Source organism: Sorex araneus, chromosome X (genome assembly GCF_027595985.1).
Source record: "Sorex araneus isolate mSorAra2 chromosome X, mSorAra2.pri, whole genome shotgun sequence".
In the NCBI taxonomy this organism is placed as follows: domain Eukaryota; kingdom Metazoa; phylum Chordata; class Mammalia; order Eulipotyphla; family Soricidae; genus Sorex; species Sorex araneus.
The window spans coordinates 106,351,808-106,366,790 of NC_073313.1; the positions used below are offsets into that span (position 1 = coordinate 106,351,808).

Sequence of the window (14,983 nt, forward strand, 5' to 3'; positions counted from 1 at the left end):
CAGGGGACCATATGGGATGGTGAGAATTGAACCCGGGTCAGCTGCATGCAAGGCAAACGCCCTACCCACTGTGCTATTTCTCCAGCCCATTTATTGATTTTTGTTGTTGTACAAAACTCACACAGTGATGTTCAGGGGCACATAGTGCCCAGATTTGGTGGCAGCTTGGAATCAGCAGAACTTCTCAGGAGATGTTTGTATGGCCTCATAGTAAGAGGGATCAAACCCAAGTCAGTTACATGAAAGACACTATTTTTCTTGTCTTGCTATATTTTAACCAACTATAGTTATATTTTATTATTTTTATAATTGTCTACTTAATAGGTATGAGGTGATAACTCATTGTTGTTTTGACTTTAAGTTTCATGATGATTAGTGATATTTTTTCTTATAACTGTTGGACATTTGTTTATATCTGACCTATAAATATTATTGTTAAAATAAAGAAAGATTGCACCCATCTGTGGAATATAAAATAACAGAGTAGGAGACTGACACCGAAAAATAGTAGAAATAATTACCAGGAGTTTGGCTCCAAGGCTTGGAAGCTGGCCTCACATGCTGGGGGAAAAGGCAGCTCAGATAGAGAAGGGAACACCAAGTAAAATGTGGATGGAGATCCCGCTCAGGAAGGGAGATGCGTGCTATAAGTAGACTAGAGACTGAACACGATGGCCACTCAATACTCCTATTGCCAACCACAACACCCAAAAGGAGAGAGAGAACAAAAGAAAAGACCCTGCCACAGAGCAAGCTGGGGTGCGGGGAATGAGATTGGAGGACGGGAGGGATACTGGGTTCATTGGTTCATTGGTGACGGAGAATGGACACTGGTGGAGGGATGGGTTCTCAAACATTGTATGAGGGAAACATAAGCAAGAAAATTTGTAAATCTGTAACTGCACCCTCATGGTGATTCACTAATTAAAAAATTTTTAACCTCGGCCAAAGAGAGGGAATGAGAGTTGAGTGGGCTAGGGAGGACTGCATGCAATATACGGCATACAGCAAGCTTATTGAAATCCAAGCGGGTTTATATAGTCTTAGCTTAGCAATGATCAGCAGGTTACATAAGTGGCATAAACATTATTAATCAAGAGGTGCAGGCAACTTTATTTTTGCCAATATTACTTGTTTTTCCTTGAGAAACATGGGAAAGCAGATGTGGCCTTGAGCATGGCCATGGCATATACAAGCCAATCTTCCCTTCAGCCTCCTCTCGAGTCCAGCTGCAGAGCATGGTGGCCCTTCAACTTTTCTCACGAGGCAGGTCGCCAGAGCATGGTGGCCCTTCGGCCGCCTGTCAAGGTTGGCTGTCAGGGGATGACTCGCCCTCATGCCACGTTTCTCCATACTCATTCCCGTTTACAGGAACTAAGGTAGGGGGTGCGTAGGCCTGTCCCCAACAATAGTGCATTGTAATATTTTATAAGCTTTAGGTACATAAAATTAGATAAAAATCTATATATGAGACATTCAGGTTATTGCTGAAAGTTTAATTCTGTCTTTCACCATAACCTTGACCCCTTTAATATATTTTACCTCTTTACTTCCTAATCGCTAATTTAGTTCTGTAATTGAAAGTTAAATTTTTCAAAATTTAGTTCATTAATTTGGTTTATTTACCATTTTTAAATCAAATCAGGTGATTTAGCAATAGTATGGTTTGTAGGGCATTTGTCTTTTATGCAGTTAGCCTAGGTTCGATCTCCATATGGTCTCCCTTGCAAGCCAGAAATAATCCCTGAGCTTAGAGACAAGACTAAGCCCTGAACACCACCTGGTTGCAGTCCAAGAACCATAAATTAATAAAAATAATAAAATCAGATTTTTTTCATTCTCATCTGACTTATTTAAATAGCAAAATACCCTATAGGTCCTTCTATGTTGTCAATGGCATGATTTCATGTGCTTTTGAATAGTTGAGGAATAGTCCATTATGTATATAGATTACATCTGTTTAACCCAATCATTTGTCAGTGGGCAATTAGGTAGTTTCCAGATCTTAGCTGTTGCATATAATGCTGTAATGAATATAGGGATGCACAATTTTTTAAAGAAGAGTTTTGATCCTTCAGAAAAACGCCTATCATTTGGATTGCTGGATAGTATGGAATTTCTATTTCTAATATATCAAGGAATCCCATACTCTTTCTTTCCTATAAGTTCCTAAATAAATTTATATTCCTACTAACACTGCGCAAGTATTCTCATCTTTATATGTCATGGACATGTCTGTTTCTTGTCCTTTATATAATAATTGTTTTTACAGGTATGAGGTTGCTATGATTTGCTCTCCCCTCATAGTAATGCTGATGAAAATCTTTTCATGTCTGGTTGACCATCTCGATGTCTTCTTTTTTTTTTTTTCTTTTTGGGTCACACCTGGCGATGCACAGGGGTTACTCCTGGCTCTTCACTCAGGAATTACCCCTGGTGGTATTCAGGGACCATATGGTATGCTGGGAATTGAACCCTGGTTGGCAGCATGCAAGGCAAATGCCCTACCCATTGTGCCATTCTTCCAGCCCCCTCTATGTCTTCTTTTGAGAAGTGTCTATTCAGATAATTTTTTTAAATTTTTATTTGGTTGCTTGCTTTTTGTTGCTAAGATATTTATTTTTTATACCAACTCACTGTCTAATATATGTTGTGTAAAAATCTTTCCTAGTTAGCATATTTTTCATTTTGATAGATTATCTTTTATTTTGCAGGTTGTTTTTATTTAGAGGTAGTTTCCATTGTTAATTTTTGGTTTCCAGTGATGTTGGTGTAAAGTGGTCAAATGACACATTTCTAAGGCCATGTCAGTAACATATCACCATATTTATGTTTTCAGGTCTTACCTTCATATTTTATTCTATTTTGAATTAATTGTGTGTATGATGTTAGATGTCTAACTTCCAGTTTCCCAGCATCATTTATTAAAGACAATTTTCTTTCTCAGGTATAGTCTTTCTGCACCTCTGTTATAAATTAGTTGTCAATATATGTGTTGTTTTATTTGTAGATTTTGAGTCTGTTTCATTGATCTGTGTGTCTGGTTTTAATCCAATTCTATGCTATTTTCATTACTATCACTTTGTAGTATAATTTGAAGTCAGGAAGCTGATCCCTCCAGTTTTGTTCTTTTTTCTCAAGCTTGCTTTTGACTACTCAGGGTCTTTTGTAGTTACAAATAACTAGTAATTTAGGAGTTTGAAGGATACAAACATATGATGATGTTATTTGTATACATTAACAAATGCTCCAACTGACATCTATAAAGAAAAGCATTAATCCATTATATTTACCTAACCAAAGTGTTTCTTCCTTAGTTTTCTTCATAAATATGCTGATTATGATAAATTTTATTTTTTGCTTCCTACTCACTTAATATCACAACGTTCTTAAAACACACATGGATATTTTCTGGTTGGTTTTTCTGCTTGAATTAACAATGTAAGATTTAAGATTTAAAGGATAAAATCTGTGGTCTATAACCCTGGAAATAGGTCATTAGTAGTAACTACCTTGGAGTTATGAAAATGGGAGCTCTATTCCAGATATAGCCATTTTTTTTCAAGAGGGATTCCAGCAGTATTGCCATTTTGTAACTTCCAGATAACAAAGTATTTTGTGCACTAAAGCCAAGTGTCAGCAAGTAGCACAACTAAATGGGTGAGTCATGGTAAGGGCTTCAACTAAATTTGTGACCCCCAGCAAAAACCATAGCCAAGTGTATGCAATTAACCATGCGTCATGGAAAAATTTAAGTAAAATTTTATTGAAAGTGTAAAAGGTAGAACCAGGGATATTAGAAATAGAGCACTTTGCTTGCTTGTCTGAATTCCTGAGTTTGACTCCCAACACCACAAAGAAATGAGTTTAGAGCCACCTTCGTGAGCATGATTTGTGTATTAAGTAATGCTGGTTCTGAATTCAAAAAGGTCATCACTTAATTTAGTGTTCTTTAATCTGTTGTTACTGTTACATATACATAATTTTATCTAAAACTTTGTGATTTGTAAGTAGGGTTTAATTGGCTAATGGAATGTATGAAGAACAAAGATATATGCAATAAGTGTGTTCATAATTTTTTGTAATTTTATTTTTATGTACCTCAAAGCACAAAATTCCAGTGTAGCACTGGACCTTTGTTGTGTAAACTGTATTTTGTAGTAAGAGAGGTGCATTTAGCCAGATAGGCAATGTTTATATTAGAATTTGCTCCTAATTTAAAAAATAGGAAATAAAAAAATAAATATGAACTATGAAGGAATCCTCTTATTTATCTTTTATTACTTTTGTTCTATGAATCTTAAGTTGAAAATGGTGCATCTCAAAACAAGTAAAATATAGAAGAAAATATTGTTAAAGAAACTTTAACTTCTATCTTCACCAGAAAATTTAAGATAGAAACTACTGATGGACTTTGAAGTAGCAATAGTAAAATAAAAACATTTACTTAGCTTTTTACAGTATTTTCAATAAAATATGATATGTAAAATGTGAATTTTCATGGTCCTACATATGAATTCAGTGCTCTTATATTTATTTTGAAAATATTTTTTAATGGAAATACTGTGAGATACACAATTGCAAAATTTCCACGATTGGGTTTTACCTACAAAATGTTTCAACACCCATTTATTCACCAGTGTACATTTCCCACCATCAATTTCTCAGTTTTCTTCCTTTCACCCCTAACTCCACCCCAGACTATCTATATGGAAGACATTTTCTTCTCTCTCTCTCTCTCTCTCTCTCTCTCTCTCTCTCTCTCTCTCTCTCTCTCCCTCCCTCCCTCCCTCCCTCCCTCTCTCCTCTCTCTTGCTGGAAAACACCTTCCATTTTAATTTTTTTTAATTTTTTAATTTTTAATTTTTTTAATTCTTAATTAGTGAGTCACCATGAGAGTACAGATACAGATTTACACATTTTCAAGCTTGATCGAAAACCCATCCCTCCACCAGTGCCCATTCTCCACCACCAATAAACCCATTATCCCTCCCACCCCTAAATCCCATCCCCCCCCACTCCACCCTGCCTCTGTGGCAGGGTATTCCCTTTTGATCTATCTCTCCAATTGAGTGCTGTGGTTTGCAATAGGGGTATTGAGTTGCCAGTCTACATTTTTAACCAAATCATCGTGAACATATATAAAAGAAAACTAAAAACTTTCCCCATTTGATGGAAAAAATATTGCTGACCGTTAAAATAATTTTGTTGGAGTAAAATTTGCACACAGTGAAATTCTATTTCAAGTGTACAGTATAATGAATTTTGACAAATGCATCCAATTATATAACCAAAATTGCAGTCAAGATATATATTTCCATATCTTCAAAATGTTTCATTATTTCTCCCTTGCAATCTTCTGTGATATTGCAGACCATAGTATTGTATTTTTTTATTAGTGAATCACCGTGAGGTACAGTTTCAGACTTACAATCTTCCGTGCTCGCATTTCAGTCATATAATCGTCAAGTATCCATCCCTCTACCAGTGCCCATTTTCCACCACCAATGGTCCTAGCATCCCTCCCACATCCCCACCCCGTTCCCCCTCTCCCACCCTGCCTTTGTGGCAGAGCATTCCCTTTTGTGCTTTCTCTCTCTCTCTGTCTCTCTCCCTCTCTCTCTCCTTTTGGGTGTTGTGGTTTGCAATAGAGGTATTAAGTGGCCATTATGTTCAAAGGTCTACAGTCTGCTTTCATGGTGCATCTCCCATCCTGAACAGATCCTCCTAGCACCATTTACTTGGTGATCCCTTCTCTAACTGAACTGCCTTTTCCCCCAGTATGTGAATATGAGTATCCAGAGATATAACACATATGTTAAAGTTCTTGAGTTATATGTAGTTAACCCTTGTTCAATCACTAGGACTGTATATGGTACTTTGAAGAAAAGTCTTGATTGATCCATGAGCACAAAACAAGGAGTAGACCCTGATAACTACCAGGTGTGACCTAAGACCCACAAAATTGTGTGAAAGAAATCAAAATAGTAAGTACCTTTTGTGCTGAATTTTTTGTTTTGATTTGTTTGGGGTGATGAAATGAACAGAAAGTTTCCCAAGGAAGAGATACGAATGGCCAAAAGGCACATGAAAAAGTGCTCTACATCACTAATCATCAGAGAGATGCAGATCAAAACAACCATGAGATACCACCTCACACCACAGAGACTAGCATAGATCCAAAATAACAAAAGCAACCACTGTTGGAGAGGATGTGGGGAGAAAGGGACCCTTCTACACTGCTGGAGGAAATGCCGACTGGTTCAGCCCTTTTGGAAAACAATATGGATAATTCTCAAAAAATTAGAAATTGAGCTCCCATATGACCCAGCAATACCACTGCTGGGAATATATCCCAGAGAAGCAAAATAGTATAGTCGAAATGACATCTGCACTTATATGTTCATTGCAGCACTGTTTACAATAGTCAGAATCTGGAAAAAACCTGAGTGCCCTAGAACAGATGACTGGTTGAAGAAACTTTCGTACATTTATACAATGGAATACTATGCAGCTGTTAGAAAAAAGGAGGTCATGAATTTTGCATATAAGTGGATCGGCATGGAAAGTATCATGCTAAATAAAATGAGTCAGAAAGAGAAAGACAGACATAGAAAGATTGCACTCATCTGTGGAATATAGAATAACAGTAGGAGACTAACACCCAAGAATAGAAGAATAGTAGAAATAAGTACCAGGAGGTTGACTCCATGGCTTGGAAGCTGGCCTCACATTCTGGGGAGGGGGCAACTCAGAGAAGGGATCACCAAGTATAATGTGGTCGGAGGCCTTGCAGGGGAAGGGTGATGCGGGCTGAATATTGACTAGAGACTGAACACACTGGCCACTCAACAACTCTATTGCGAACCACAACACCTAATTAGAGAGAGAGAACAAAAGGAAATGCCCTTCCACAGTGGCAGGGTGGGGTGAGGGGAGATGGGATTAGGGAGGGTAGGAGGGATGCTGGGTTTACCAGTGGTTGTGGTGGAGAATGGGTACTGGTGAAGGGATGGGTTCTCAAACTTTGTATGGGGGAAACATGAGCACAAAGATGTATAAATCTGTAACTGTACTCCCACGGTGATTCACTAATTAAAATAAATAAATTTTTAAAAAAACAGAAAAAAAAGAAATGAAAGGGGAGAAATTACAGCAGATCCTTCAAAAAAATCGAACTATAATTAGTGGTTACTATAAATAACTCTATACTCTTTATAACCTAGAAGAAATGGATAAATTCTGAGACCAATGTATTCTCCCAAAACTTAGTGAGGTTGAAGTAGAAAGCCAAAACAGGCAAATTACAAGAAAATTGAAACAATTAAGAATCTTCCAAAGAACAAAAGTCCTTGTCCAAATGGGTTTACAATGAATTCTAACAAACCTTCAAAGAAGATTTACTGACTATACTCCTTAAGCTCTTCCAAAATATTGAAGACACAGGAATCCTATCACTTTAATGAAGCTAACATAGCATAAGTATAACATAATACTCAAAGTTGACAGAGACACATTCAGAAATGAAAATTTCAGACCAGTCTCTCTGATGGATTTCAATGTAAACATCCTTAAAAAATTTTACCTAACAGAATTCAACAGCATATCAAATAAATTATACACCCCAATCAAGTTAGATTATTCCCTGCGGTGCAAGGAAGCTTAACATAAAACATCAATTAACATAATACAGTACTTTAGTAAAAGGAAAGCTTAAAATCATATGGACATATCAATCCATTCAGAAAAAGCCTTTGACTTGATCCAATATCAATTCATGAATTTAGAAAAACCCTCAACAAAATAAGGGTGGAAGTAACCCTCTTCAAGGTAATAATGACCATTTATAATAAGCTCACAGCCAGCATCGTACTTAATGGTGAAAAACTGCAAAAACTTTGAGCTCAGGTACAAAACAAGGATGTTAGCTCTCTCCACTTCTATTTGTATAGTATTAGAAGTCTTGGCTATAGCAATAAAGCAAGAAAACAATCAAAGGAATCCAAATCGGAAAAGAACTCAAATTACCGTTACTTGAACATATCATGATTATATACATAGAAGACCCTAAAGAGTCCACAAAAAGATCCTAGAAACAATAAACAAATTCAGCAATATGTCCAATTACAAAATAAATACACAAAAATTGTTTGATTCTTATATACAAAGAAAAAATTGGTGGGGAAACAAATTAGTGAGGAAACAGGAAGTCGATCCCACTTAAAATCATATCAAAAAACATCATATATTTCGGAATCAGTTTTAAAAAAAGACGTGAGAGATCTATACCGTGATTACTTTAAAGAACTTAAGAAAAAGGTAGAAGATCTTAGGAAATGGAAAAGTATTCTATGTTCATTGGTTGGAAGAATCAATATTATTAAAATGACCGTCCTACCCAAGATATTGTATGGATTCAATGCAAAATCAGATAATATTCTTCCAAGACCTAGAAAAAGTTAATAATAAAGTTTGTTAGAATCAGAAAACACCATGAATAGTCAAAGATAAACTAAAAAATAAGAAATTGGGAGGTATTTCATTACCTAATTTGGAACTGTATTATAAAGCTATAGTAATCAAAACTGCATGCTACTGAATTAATGATAGACTTTCTGATCTGTGGGTCAGAATCATATACCCTATGACAAAGCTCCATATATACAGGTATTCAGTATTTCATAAAGGATCTGAGAACATGAAATGGAGTAAAGATAGCCTCTTCAACAAATGCCGAAGTGAAAAATTAGAAAACTATGTATAAGAAATTAAAGTTGTGCATAAAAAATAGAAGTCTTGGTTATAACAATCAGTCAAGAAAAAACCAAAGGCCTCCAAATTGGAAAAGAACTCAAATTATCACTACTTGAACATATACCATGAACTAATATATATATATAAGTTAGTTCAATATAGTTTAAAAAAGCTTTGGGATCTGACCAGAAACTATAAAGTACCTTAAGTAAAATATAGGCAGAACACTTAAGATTTCAACCTCAAAGTTGTCTTCAGTAATCTGATACCACTTGCAAAGGTGACATAATCAAAAGTACACAAATGAGGCTGCATAAAATTAAAGACCTTCTGCTTGGCAAAATAAACAAAGGATAAAACTAAAAGACAGCTTTCTGAATAGGAGAAATATTTGCATTCAACGCATCAGGTAAAGTTTTTACATCCAGAGTATGTAAAATATTCACAAAACTCAACAAAAAACAAAAAAAAACTCATCAAAAATGGACAGAGAAAATGAATAGACACGTCTCAGAGGATGACACGCGGGTGGCAGCTAGGCATATGAAAAAAATGTTCATCATCACTTATCTAGGAAATCCAGATCAGGACAATGAGATCAGATGAGAAAATGAGATGCTGTCGCACACCAGTAAAAAGGGCAGAAAAATACTACAAACAATCTTAGTTGGCAGGGACATGGTGGAAAAGAAACTCTCACCCACTGCTGTTTGTAATGTTTCTGATACAATGACCACGGAAGACAGTATGGGGAGTTTTCAGTAAACTAAGACTGAAATGACATGTGACCCAGCAATTCCAATTTTGGACATCTATTCCTAGTACATATAAACACTCTCAAAATTACATATGCACACCATACTATTTACTTCACTCAGTACAATAGCTAAGATGCAATCAATGTAGGTGTCCATCCACAAATTAATGGATTATGAATATGTGGTATATATACACAGTGAAATACTATCTAGCTGCGAAGAAGAGTGAAATTATGCATTTTGCTGCAACCTGGTTGGAACTGGATGATATGTTGAGTGAAGTAAGCCAGAAGGAAAAGACAAACACAGAATGGCCTCACTTGCTGGATGGGAAATGTGTTGTAGTAAAACAGGGGGTGCCTAGATCACCCTTGGCCTGTGTTTAGAATAGAAAGATGGAGAGGAAAGAAAATCTGGTGTGTATGTGGGGCAGTGGGGAGAATCTAATGGGAAGAAAGAGGTTAACAGGCATCAGGGTTTCAGTTATACTGATGATATGGGTGAAAGGTGTAGCCATATGTCCAAATCAAAATCTCCACAAAGGTGAAAGCATGAGATATAAGTTGCAACCACTAACTGTCAGTTTGACAATTGGGTATAGGGTGACTTCTGGGGTGGGGAGGGAATATGGCAACATTGGTGGAGGGAAATTGACACTGATGGTGAGTTTGTTGTTGAAATATCAGCATAAAATTCAACTTTAAGTAACTTTGTAAATCATAATTCTTTAATAACTGTCATCCTGTTGCTCATCGATTGTTTGAGTGAGCACCAGTAACATCTCTCATTGAGATACTTATTGTTACTGTTTTGGGCATATCCAATACGCACGGGTAGCTTGCCAGGCTCTGCCTTGTGGGCTCGATACTCTTCGTAGCTTGCCGGGCTCTCCAAGAGGGGCAGAGGAATCAAATTCGGGTTGGTCACGTGAAAGGTGAACACCCAACCGCTGAGCTATCACAAATTAAAAAAGTTTCATAATCACCCACTAAAAAAGAATAATACTGCCTGGAGCCATCTTGCTGCACTTAGCATTGAAGAAAGATGGTGGGCATGACAACACCAGAGAATTCCCCGGGCTCCATACCGACCTGGTATCTCCGGGACCCCCAGATGGAACAGGTGCAGTCTCCCCTCCTTCTCCAGATGGAATCCCGGGGACCATGAGCTTTTGCAAGCATGGCTCTGGTATGTGACTACCGGAATATTCCTCTGAACCATGCAGCCGCTTATCCAGCCGTGCAACCTTTCCTGATAATATATATATATATATATATATATATATATATATATATATATATATATATATATACAAAGTGAGCAATGGAAAATAAATGATCTAGCATCTGCCCCAGCCCAAAACTAGAGAGAGAGAGGCACAAGATGGGGGGGGGGTGGAACCGGCCCATCTTCCTGCCCCAACGAGGCCGAGTTGCTGCCCACAAACGGCTCCTGGCTCCTGAATGGCCATGATCCCAGAGGCACACAAAACAATCTTGGAACCCAGTGACTTTTGGCAAAATGCATCTGGACTGAGCATTAAACTATGGTGCTGTACCACCCCAGATGTGGAAAGGTGTTTGTCCCTTCCACCGATTTTCCCTGGCGGCGTGGTGGTCACCACCTTTTCAGAGCCTATTGGACAGCCAGGCATGATACTGCAGTGACATGACACTCAGGGCCTCAAGGAATAGGGGTGGAACTATCCCTTCTCCCTGCCCCAATGAGGTCCTGAGTTGCCACACCGAACGACTCCTGGTTCCTGAAAGGCAATGATCCCAGAGGCACACAAAACAATCTCAGAACTCAGCAGCTTTTGGAAGAAATCTCTCCAGATTTATTATTAAAATATCAGAAATCCAAAATGCTCTTTCATATCAGCAATGGAAAGCAAATTATCTAATGATGCCTTTTCAGCAGGTCTGAATGTTGGGGAAAATTCCAAATAATAATGGTGAATCTTTTGTCGAAATACTGAATGTGATCAAAGCGGAGAGAGAATAAGGTGGAAATCATCTGCTACTTAGGCGAGGGGAGGGGCGGGATGGGGGGTTTACTGGGGTTCTTGGTGGTGGAGAGTGTGCACTGGTGAGGGGATGGGTGTTTGATCATTTTATGACTGAGACTTAGACTGGAAAGCTTTGTAACTGTTCTCATGGTGATTCAATTAAAAAATAAAGTATAAAAATAAAAAAGAGTAATACTTTCTATAGACTTGTTGTAAATAGCCATTGCCATCTTAAAGAAGGTTCCTTGTACTCAGATTTTATTGAGGGTTTTTATCATAAATTGTTGTTGGATCTTGTCATATGCTTTCACTGCACCAATTGATATTATCTTGTGATTTTTGTTTTCCTTTTACTGATGTGGTGTATTATGTTAATTCATTTATGTATACTGCACCGTCCTCACATCCTTGGCTTTTTTTCACGCTTGGTGGTGGTATATTAACTTTGTGCTGTTGGATTCTGTTTGTCAGTAATTTGTTAAGCATTTTTACATTGATGGTATTCAAAGAGATTGGGATGAGGTTTTGTTTCTAATTTTATTTTCATAAGGTTGGTCACATTAATTGATTACATACAATAGTTCAACTCCAATCCCATTACCATTACACCTTCCCACTGCCATTACACTTTCCCACTGCCATTATTTCAAAATTTCCCACCACTATTCAAGCCTGCCTGGCACAGAAATATTTTAGATAATTTATTTTGTATTGTTTATTATGAATATCATGGCAGGTCATGCAGCCATCAAAGTGGCTGCACGTTCCTGGAATTCTAAATATGTAAATGATTGGGATCAAAAGAAATCTTTATAGGGAGCTAATCCATTTTGAGATTGATTTGTGGTCTCTGGATCAAGGCCGGTGAATCATGCACTTAAATATGGCCTGGAGGCAGTTCATGAACATGACAGCCAGGATCCCAAAGTGGCTGGGAGACAGGAAGAGACTAACCGTCACCTCTGCCATGTGGCTGCCATCTTCAGAAACTGTTCCCACATACCTGGGTTTTTCATCTGAAAGTTTGTGGCCACCATGGTTTCATCTGGAGTGGGCAGAGAGGGAACACCCGCTCCATCAGTGGTACCCCATTGAAATCCAGTCTGCACAGGGTCCGGAGAGATCTCCAGCGAGCTGCTGTCTTCCGGGATTCACTGCTGAGTCATGGGCTTAAGTTTATTTTTTTCTTTTCAGAAATGTCTCTGTCTGTTCTGACTATATGTGAAATATTAGCTTTGTAGAAGGTGTTAGGAAGGATTCCTGTTTCTTCAGTATTGGAAGATCTTAAGGATCAATGACAAAAACTCTTCTCTAAAGATTTGATAAAACTCATCAGTAAAAAATCTGGACTAGAATTTGTTTTCCAACATTTAATTTCATTAAAGCACCATGAGTTACAATGTTATTTATAGTTGGGTTTTTGCCATAAAATGTTCCATCACTAATCCTACCACCGGTATTAACTTCTCTCCCACCAGTCTTTCCAGGTTCCCTCTACGACCCGCTCCTCTGACCCAGTCTGCCCCTTGACAGGCACTTTTGAAATGTGGTTATTAAAGTTTGGGTCTCACAATTTCAGCGCTGTTGACTCTGTGGGCTGAATATTTAACTCTACCATGTCTTAACACAAGTGATATACCTGAATCCCCGTGTGCCCCGTTCCAATTCTAATCTCTCTTATCTCCTTCCCTATCACTCTATTTATTTTGTTCTCCTTATACTCTGGGGTCAATGGTAATCTAGGCATCTCTAATTTAAACCACTGCATTTATTCATCCAGTAACTCTTAAGTACCGCATATAAATGATATTATCCTGTGTTTGTCTTTCTTCTTCTGGCTTACTTCATTTAACATGTCTTCCAGTTCCATCCATGTTGAAGCAAAATGCATGATCTAGTCATTCCTCGTAGCTGTATAATATTTCTTTGGGTATATAAACCACATCTTTATAAGCCACTGATCTCTTCTTGGACATCTAGGTATGTTTGGGAACAGTTTTTCCCCAACATGCCCAAACACGTTGTGCACTGGGTCCAGGCAGATATGGAGCAAAGGATGACAGGCTCACAGAGAGATCACTCCAGGAGACAGCTGATGGTCGCTAACTTTATTGCCAAGTACATACATATTTTATAGAGGGTCTTGGCTTAAGAGGATGGTCCAATCACATAAAACTTAACATTACTGAACTATCATCTTTACAACTCTGTTTTGCCAGGGTCCAATCCCAATTAGCACTAGATGCTGCAGTTAGGAAAGACTCTTGAGGAATATGAGACTAACCTTAGATATTAAGAATAGTAGGTGGTGATTTAAATTAGGAGGTGATTTAAATCTTAGCTATTGTACTGACTGCTGTAATGGATAATGATGTGTATACGTCCTTTTGAATGATTTTTTTTTCTGTACTGGAATAGAAACCCAAAAGAGTCATTGCTTGGTTGTAAAGTAGCTTAATTTTACATTTAGAGAGTCCCCCTTACATAGGGGTTGAACCACAAAACATTCCTGCCAGCAGTGGATGAGAGTTTCTTTTTTTCATCAATGAATCAAATTATCAAGAGTCAGGAGATTTTTACCATAAAAATTTCAAGAGTGCTCGCTTCGGCAGCACATATACTAAAATTGGGACGATACAGAGAAGATTAGCATGGCCCCTGCGCAAGGATGACACGCAAATTCGTGAAGCGTTCCATATTTTTAAGTGGAGAACTATTGAAAAAAAATTTCAAGAACACTTAAGAAGAAATAAAAGAAGGACTTATAGAATGGAAAAATATTCCATTCTCTTGAATTGGAAGAATCAAAATTGTCAAAATATTCATCTTACCTAAACTACTATGTAGATTTAATGAAATACCTATCCAACTTCAAATGGCATTCTCCAATGACTTAGGATGGTTCACAGTAAAGTTTGTATGGAATCATCAAAGGCCCCAAAATAGCCAAATCCATACTGAAAAATAAGAAACTGGGGGATATCGCATTACCTAACTTGAATATATACTATAAATCCATAGTGATCAAAACAGCATGGTATAAGAAGATGGATAGACTCTTTGATCAATATGTCAAAACAGAACATCCAAGAACACACCCCTACATATTTGTCAGCTATTTTATGCCAAAGGTGCTGAAAGCATGAAGTATAGTAAATAAAGCCTCTTCACCAAGTGGTGCTTGAACACCTTGATAACCAAGTGTACCAGGACTTTAATTTGGTAGAAAATTCTTTTTTTGTGTGAAGTAACAGATTTTATTCAGAGGTTTCTGAGGGAGGGAGGAAGGGATAAGTGTGAGAGAAAAATAGGTAACACACTCAAGGGAGAACACGGGCTTCTCCGAGGGTGGAGGAAGCCCCTACACATAACCGAGCTTTAGACACAAAAGTATGAAAGCATGAAAGTACACATCTCAAGAGGAGAGATGCGGGCAACACATGTGCTCGGCCATGTGGGCACA

At 37.6% G+C, this 14,983-nt stretch overlaps 1 non-coding gene across 1 annotated transcript; it reads left to right on the plus strand.

Moving 5' to 3' along the window:
• The first annotated feature begins 14,116 nt into the window (after positions 1-14,116).
• LOC129400394 (U6 spliceosomal RNA) lies at positions 14,117-14,223 on the plus strand. Its single transcript, XR_008627637.1, has one exon. It is a non-coding gene; the product is annotated as a U6 spliceosomal RNA (small nuclear RNA).
• The last annotated feature ends 760 nt before the right edge of the window (positions 14,224-14,983 follow it).